Source organism: Mustela erminea, chromosome 1 (genome assembly GCF_009829155.1).
Source record: "Mustela erminea isolate mMusErm1 chromosome 1, mMusErm1.Pri, whole genome shotgun sequence".
Taxonomy (NCBI): Eukaryota; Metazoa; Chordata; class Mammalia; order Carnivora; family Mustelidae; genus Mustela; species Mustela erminea.
In genome coordinates, this window is record NC_045614.1 from 207,050,163 (window position 1) to 207,058,976 (window position 8,814).

Below are 8,814 nucleotides of genomic sequence, written 5' to 3' on the forward strand. Positions count from 1 at the left end.
AAATTTTAATTCAGTGGGAAACCCAAGAAAACTAGAAAACATTGCAGACACAGAGGAGTGAGACTCCAATGAAGAGATCACACATATGCTAAGTAAAATAAAGTAAAAGTAATATACTTACGATAGATTTTTCTAGAAAAGATTTCTAGAAACCTGTTCTAGAATAATCCATAATAATTAATGTTGTCTGAACAGTGTCCTCCAGGACCCTCTGCCCTAGAATATTTCCATAATTTACAGAATCTTATGCTTAGAAAATCTCTCTGAGAGATTCTTAATTAACCAGTTGTTGAATATTGTAACCCAAGACCATGACAATTTATGCTTGGTTACTTCCACACTCAGACTTATTGGAGTTTAATTTCAATTTTTTAAAAAAAGAAAAATCTACTTTTAAAAAAAAGATATCATCTACCCCTTTCACCATGAGGAGCGGGTTTCCCTGCAGACTGCTCAGGGGGTAAATCCATAGGATTGAAGCTAATCTGTGCTATCTCTTGCTGCTGACCTGCTCTTTGCACACCAATAGTGAAACGGTAGGAAACTACAACTGTCCTCACCATCTTGTTGACTGTTCCTTACGCTCCTCTCTGAAGTAGGCTTTTTGAACCAAGGACAAGAGAAATTACCAAGTAACTTCTGTTTCATTTAATCTGCAGGTAAACATAGGGCCAGAGACCACTGTTTCCTCGGGGGCTTCCAATTAAAAAGGATTAAGAAAAAAATCCATGTCCTAAGCTTCCCCAATTTCTCAGCATCATCATTTTACTCCATCTAAGAACCTCAGCTGCCACCCTATCCTATAAATACCAGCTATATTTTGAGAAAGACTCAAATCAGACAACTGAAATCGCATTTACAAAGTCAGGTCAAAATAGCATAACATCTGTACCCTAAACACTAGAGTCCCACTCTTCTGCTTTGTTCACTCCGGACTCCTGGTTGGACAACACTCCCCACTCTCTGCTCTATCAAATCATCCCTATCCTTTGAGGCATAGATGGTTCCCTTCCTCCATGAAAGAGTCTATGGCCCATTGACCTCCTGATGCATTCCTCCCCTGGGATCCATTCATACCCAGAAATTCCAGGAGTCTCTTGAGGCACTTAGCATCGCTAGCTGTGCCTACTCTGACTTCTGGGAGAGCTCAAGGCCCTTCTCCACCCATTTAGATCCTGGCAAGGTCCAAGCATACAATAAAGACATGACACACAACTGAACCCCACTGCTGACAGAGCACAGGAGGGAGATATTTAGCTGGAGGGATAAAAATGAGGTGAGTGGTTTGCTTTTTTTTTTTTTTTTTAACTAAAAAAAGGAATTTGTTGGGCACCTGGGTGGCTCAGTGGGTTAAGCCGCTGCCTTCGGCTCAGGTCATGATCTCAGGGTCCTGGGATCGAGGCCCGCATCGGGCTCTTTGATCAGCAGGGAGCCTGCTTCCCTCTCTCTCTCTCTCTGTCTGCCTCTCTGTCTCCTTGTGATCTCTCTCTGTCAGATAAATAAATAAAATCTTTAAAAAAAGAAATACTTTAAAAAAAAAGGAATTTGTTTATTGAGGGCAAGAGGATGCAAACAATATAAAAACCAAAAACTTATCTGACTTTTCTTTCTCTGCTTCTCAAATGGGGGTTGGATTTTATTTGTACATTTTCTGAGGGTCCCCAACTGCCATGGAATCCTTTATACAGGGGGAAGCTGTAGGACAGATTCTTTAAGAGACCCTTTGGGAGAACTCTCATTGGGCAGGAATGATGCTCAGTATCTCCTATTTCTTTCCCTTCTGCTTCATGTGTACCAAAAAATAGTCATTGCATGCAATGGTGAGCCCTGCGATTAGTGAGAAGCAGCTCTGGAAGGCCACTTTGCCATCTCAGCACTGGTTGAGGTCCTTTATTATTTTGTCCACGGCCAGAGGGTCTTTCTGATTTTCCAAAAATCCAGGGAACTCACAGGTCCTCCTTTGTTAAGTAGCCTTTATCACCAGCAAACTTGTGAAACGTGAACATCATGGTTTCCATGGCATGTTCCGTTTGAGACGGCATTTTGGTGAGGTCTGTTGAAACCTTGGCCCGAGGCAAAGCAGGGACCGAGTGGTTTGCTTTTAAAAGAATTTCCTTCCCTTGTGTGTGGTAAAAAATTATCAGGTCAATATTAACAACTAGTACAACCTTGACCTGCCTCTAGAGTAAGTCCACATTGAAAGGGACATGGGGATATTTGAGTGTAGTTTGGATAAGCAAGCAGAGATAGAGAAGACACTAGGTCTATAGGCAATAGGCATTCCTCTCCTGCAAGTCAAAGGACAATGTGGTAGCTATCTAGCAGAGTTGCCAACTGAGGGAGAATCAAGGAGTCCTCAGTTCTGCTTCCAGGCCACATCTCTTCTACCAAAAATCATATACTGCCTTGTACCATTAGTTGTATACTTTAGACTTTTTCCAGTTTTATAAATGGATTGGAAATTTCTTGAAAAGAATCTATTTCCCTAATATCCATTTGCCATACCTTCTACATAGTACATGTGAAATGTTTGATGGCTTAAATAAGAAATGACTTCTTAATGAAAAGAAAATCATACTGAGAAAGAGAAACCTAACCAACAAATTCCAACATGAACTTTGATAAAGTTATGGAAATAGTGGATGTTAGCATAGTAGGCTGGGATCTCTAAGAAGAAAGGCACCATGCCTATGTTATTGACAAGTGTGCCTAACACCAAGGACAAGTTTAAAAATTATTTAAATGATTAGCAAGGAGTAACTCAAAAATTAATATTTTATCCCCTATGTTCGTTTTCTATGGCTGTTGTAACAAATTGCTGCTAATGTAGTGGCTAAAAACAACACAAATTTATTATCTTACCATTCTGTTTGTCAAAATTTTACTGAGCTAAAATCAAGACGTCAGGAGGGCTGTGTTCATTATGTAGGCCCAGTGGGAGAATCCATTTCCTTGTGTTTCCTAGTTCCTAAAGGTGTCTTATATTTGTTGTCTCATGGCCCCTTCCTCTGTCTTCAAAACCAGGTGGGCAACATCTTCACACATTTCTGTGAGTGACGAGTCCTGCTTCCCCCTTACAAGGACAGCTGTGACCGTGTGAGGAGGCTCCTGAGTGATCCAAGAGAATCATCCCATCACAAGATCCTCAACTTAATCACATGGACAAGATCCCTTTTGCCATGTGAGGTAACATATCTGCAGGTTTCAGGGACCTGGACATGGGCGTTTGGGGAGGCCATTATTCTACCTACTGTCCACCACCCAGAACGTGCACGCATGGACACACACACACACACACACACACACACACACACGGCTATGTCATCATGTCAGGCATTTATGAAGCACCCTAGTGCTGAGGTGGAGGGTTTTTGGAGTATTTAGGCTTGTTCCCACCACGGAAGCAGTGAAAGAGCAAAGGCAAATCCTCCAGGGAAGCATGGGTATGTGCCTTCTCTCCCGCGCAACAGTCCTAAGCAACAACCAGCCTCCTCATGGCCACTTACACTTGGGTTACAACTGCAAAGTTCATTGACAATTGAAAATGTAATAATCAAATCATTATTTATATGTGATAGACATTTAAGTGAAACTCTTTTGTAAAGAAAATAATCACTTTCAATTAATCTTATTGAGTAAATAAGAATTTTCATTCAAAGGATTACTTAACATTGGAATGCATCCACATTTGTTTTATGAAGCAGAGCTTCCTGAATCCCACTCAGAAAGTTACTGCTCCATGGTTGCATAAGGCATTAGCCTCAACAAGGAAGAAATGTTGGGAATCCTCCACCAAAATTCTACTCTCTGTGATCTTGCTTGGAACAAAATAGAGAGGAGAGCAGAGGAGGGAAGAGTGCAGACAGGAGACAGAGATGTAAATTGAGATTTTCTTGGCAGGGTTCCCTAGGAAACAGATACGTAAGTGAAACGCGCATGCTGTTTTCTTGGGGGGGTGCAGTGTATCAACAGCCAAAGTGAGGGGGAAAGCACAGCAGAGTAGAAAACAGCAAATCAAGGGTGGACTTGTTCCTGTTGCCCATACCCTCCGCAAAAAGTACATTCTGCCCACTTGCATGGACCATTTCCAAAAGAAACTGAAAGCAAACCAGAACCTGAGAGCCAGCTAGGAGAAGAAAGGAGAGAAACTTATCTGTAGGCTCATTCCTGTCTCCTGGCTCCCACGGGGCCAAGTTCACCCAACCTGTATTAACTGGCACCCCCAGGAAGCCACTGGGAAGTCAGAGCTCACTCCTTAGGCATGGCCCTTTAACTCAATCCTAAAGCAGCAGAAAGGCCAGAGACCTACTGAATTTGGTCAGTTCCAAATCCAAAGCCAACTGACCTCTTGTATCTAGGGCCACCTTTGCAGGAAAGACCCTGGTGGGAGCTCACTCTTTGGTGACAGCATGTAAGGCTTCACCAAACTAAAACAACACATCGCCAGGGAAATTAGGCTGTGCCTCCACCTTGTCCCTTCTTGGCCGCAGGGCCAAGACTGCATCCCCTAAACACTGTAACTGCTGTGGTTCTTGCTTCCATGAGTACAATGGTGGTCACAGCTGCCACACCACATTGTCATAGCCTTGCTTTGTGATGTGGAGGAGGGAAGCCTAAGGCCATGAGGCCAGCTGGCAGATGTCCAGAGAGCTCCTGCCACCAAGAAAGAAGAGGTATAACTCAGGGGAATCTGAAGATTAGCAAATCAGAAAGGCACATAAAGTTGGACTTGATACAAACCGCGAGTACATAATATTTTTTATATAATACCAAATTATGATAAGGAGACTGAGTGCTTTGGGATTTCAAGGGAAGAAAAAGTCCCCTAGGCCAAGGCCAAGGACATCGGAAAAGAAACACCTCTCAGGCTAAGCCGTGAAAGAAAGATTATAACAATAACAACCACCATTTTGCGACCACATAAATGCTTCAGACTCTTTCCATGAAATATTTCATTTAATCTCCTGCTCTGTCTGGGAGAGAGAAGCATTACTATTCTTTTACACAACTAAGGAAGCTGACACACTGTTTGGGAAAGGTCGTTCAAAAAGCCCGAACATGTGGGAGTGTAGACAACTCATTAAGGAGAAAAGAAAAAGGTATTTTTAAGAGGTCAGTAACTCCCAAGCCCAGGACGGTCTTTAGAACCAGGCTATAGGGTGGTGGGGCCATTATTCAGTGGCACTGAGGACTGCAGGGAAGAACTTTGTACAGAGGAATGACATGCGTACACATTTTTAGAAGATAATCCTATGAGTGGTGTGAAGAAGAGAAGCAGACACCAAGAGAAGGGAAAAGTATCGGACTTCTGTCTTCCATGTGAAAGAAGCCATGGCACTGTCTAGAAACTGGACAGTGTAACTTGATAACTTGCAAGTGGACAGCAGAGTGAACAAGGACCTGGGGTTCTTTTGGGAGCCTGTCACCAATGGACCAGTGCAACCGAGAGGAGCCTGGTCCCTCCTTCACTTTTCTGAGCAGACCGCACACACGCACCTCTGCAAAGCCCTCGCCATGGGACCTCACTCACCCCAATGCTTCAGGTGAGTGTGAAACTTTGAGTTCATTGTGTCTAAGGGGCCAATTCCTAAATATGGAAGGAGCACAAGGGGTCAGGATTATTCTCCACCCCTTCTTTCTACTCACAGAGTAATAGTCCTTGGCATTTTGGTTTTCAAGAAGCTCCTAGAACTTTCCATGTGTTCTTGCTAATTATTACAGACCACAGGGTGCTGGGAGAAGCAGCAACAGTAACCACAGCCATAGTGGGAGTGCAGTTGAGCCCCAGCACAAGTGGCTGAGTCAAAATAAAATGCAGGTGACCTGCTCTTCAGCAACATGGCATTATGCCTCCCCACTCTCGCCAGTGTAAACATGTGAGCTGGTGGGTTAACTTTTCATCTGGTGACATTAGCAACTCTCAGAAATGGTACCAAGCCTGGGATGGGAGAAAATAAAATTTATTATAAATTAAACATATAAATGTTTATAGGAATAGTAGGCTTATGAACTTTGCTCCTTTTTCAAAGTTTTTTAGTTTGTATATTTATTTCAGAGAGAGAGAAAGCATGAGCACAGAGAGAGAGGAACAAGCAGATTTCCCCACTGAGCACAGAGCCTGACATGGGGCTTGATCCCATAACCCGGAGACCAGGATCTGAGCCAAAACCAAGAGTCAGACGCCCAACTGACTGAGCCATCTGGGGGCCCCCAGCTTTGCACTTTTACAGAAACCTCAGTTTCCCTGGAGACCCTAAGGAGTTATCACACATGGTTTCTTATTGTGAGTCAGTCTATTTGTGAGACAGGGTTATAAGGAATGGTCCACGGTGTATCTGAAGCAATTGTCAGTCTTTCAATACCATCAAGGACTAAACAGGGCTTCTTTTTCTTTTTATAAAGATTTTATTTGTTAAGTAATCTCTACACCCAGTAACCCCAAGAACAACAGTCACATGCTCTACCAGCTGAGCAGCCAGCCACCCCTGGATAGGTGAAAGTCATCTGAAACCCATATTGGGACCACAGAGGCCATCAGGCTGAGACAAAGCAGTGCCAAAAAGATGTCAAGTCCTGAAACATGCAGCCTCTGAATCTAGCTAATCTACCCCTGAACTTTTCAGTTAAGTGAGCTAAAGATGTCTTTTTTTTTTTTTAATTAATTTGAGTTAACTTTCTTTCACTTACAACTGACAAATTCTGGACTCAAAATATCACAGACCTTCCAAGAAAATAAATGATAGTTGAGATTTTCTGTGAGAATAACCTGAAAGCCAATATTCATTTGAGTAATAATTCCTATCATTTTGTGGTTTTAAAATTAGAGCAAGAGAAAAATGAAAGAACAAATCAAAAAATACATTTATTTTACTTGGTACAGTTTTCCATGACTTTGTCTCTGTTCTGACTACTAAAGCATTGAGTTATTCCATCTTTTCAGCTCAGAGTAGGTGATTAAATCTTGCCTCCTACCAGTATCTCTAAAACATTCTTCCAGCCTTCGGGGAAATGCAGTACAAAATAATAGCTTTGTTCATTGGAACACCTAAATATATAAAGTGAAAACTAACAGAGCTAAAAGGAAAAATAAACAGTAATACAATAATAGTTAGGGACTTTAATACCCCACTTTCAACAATGGCTAGATCACCCAGACAGAGAATCAATAAAGACACAGAGAATTTGAAAAACATTACAGACCATATGGACCTCACAAGCATATACAGAACATTCTATCCAACAACAGGGAAATACACATTCTCCTGTGGTGCACATGAAACATTTTCTAAGATAGACCAGATATGAGGCCACAAAACAGTCTTAGCAAGATCAAGAAGGCTGCAATCATCCCAAGCACCTTCTCAGACCACGATGGCATGAAACTAGAAATCAGTAACAAGAATAAAACTGAGAAATCCACAAACACATGGAAATTAAACAACATTCTCCTGAGAAACCTGTGGACCAAAGAAAAAATTAAAGGGATGATTTAAAAGTCTCTTGAGACAAATGAAAATTAAAACACACATACCAGAATTTACAGGATGCGGCAAAAGCAGTTCTAAGAAGGAAGTTCATAATAGTAAACATCTACACTAAGAAGCAAGAAAGATCCCAAATAAACAACCTCAAGGAACTAGGAAAAGAAGAACAAACTGAGCCCAAAGTTAGCAGAAGAAAGGAACTAATAAAGATTAGAGCAGAAAAAAATGAAATAGAGAACAGAAAAACAATAGAAAAGATTAACCAAACAAAGAATTGGTTCTTTGAAAAGATAAATAAAATTGGAAAACCCTTAGCTAGGTTAACCAAGAAAAAAAATTGAAGGAACCAAATCAATAAAATTAGTAATAAAAAAGAGACATTACAATTAATACCACAGAAATTCAAAGGCTCATAAGAGGCTACTCTGAACAATTACAGTCCAACAAACTGGGCAACCTAGAGAGAAACAGAAAAAGTCTTAGAATCTTACTGAGACTGAATTGTGGGAAAAAAAGAAAACCTGAAGAGACCAAATACTAGTAACAAGATTGAATCAGTGATTGAAAATTTCACTACAAAGAAAAGTGCAGGACCAAAAGTCTTCACTGATGAATTTTATCAAATAATTAAAGAAGAATTAACACCAATCCTTCTCAAAGTCTTCCAAAAAACTGAAGAGGAGGGAACACTCTCAAACTCTTTATAAGGCCATCATTAGCCTGATACCAAGACCAGAAAAGTGCACCACAAGAAAAGAAAGCTACAGGCCAATATTCCTGATGAACAAAGATGAAAGAATTCTCAACAGAGTATGAGGAAACTGAATGCAGCATGATATTAACAAGATCATTCACCATGACCAAGTAGGGTTATCCCTGGGATGCAAGGATGGTTCAACATACACAAATCAATCAATGTGATATATCACATTAATAGAATGAAAGAAAAGAATCCTATTATCAGGGACACAGAAAAGGCTTTTGTCAAAATTCAGCATCTGTTCATAATAAAAACTCTTTTAACAGATTAGGAATAGAAGGAACATATGTCAACATAATAAAGACCACAGATGATAAGTCCACAGCTAACATCATACTCAATGGTGAAAGGCTGAAAGCTTTGCCTCAACACAGAAAACCACAACGTATTGAGGAAAGAAGCCAAAGATGACACAAATAAATGGAAAGGTATCCCATGTTCATGGATTGGAAGAATTAATGTTGTTAAAATGTCAGTACTAATAATAGCCATCTATAGATTCAATGCAATACTTATCAAGATTCCAAAGGCATTTTTTTAACAAAAATAGAGAAAAAACTCCCAAAATTT

The 8,814-nt window shown here is 40.8% G+C and overlaps 1 pseudogene; it reads right to left on the minus strand.

Annotated features, from left to right (window-relative positions):
• Positions 1-1,765: 1,765 nt before the first annotated feature.
• LOC116567620 lies at positions 1,766-2,069 on the minus strand (annotated as a pseudogene).
• Positions 2,070-8,814: the final 6,745 nt, after the last annotated feature.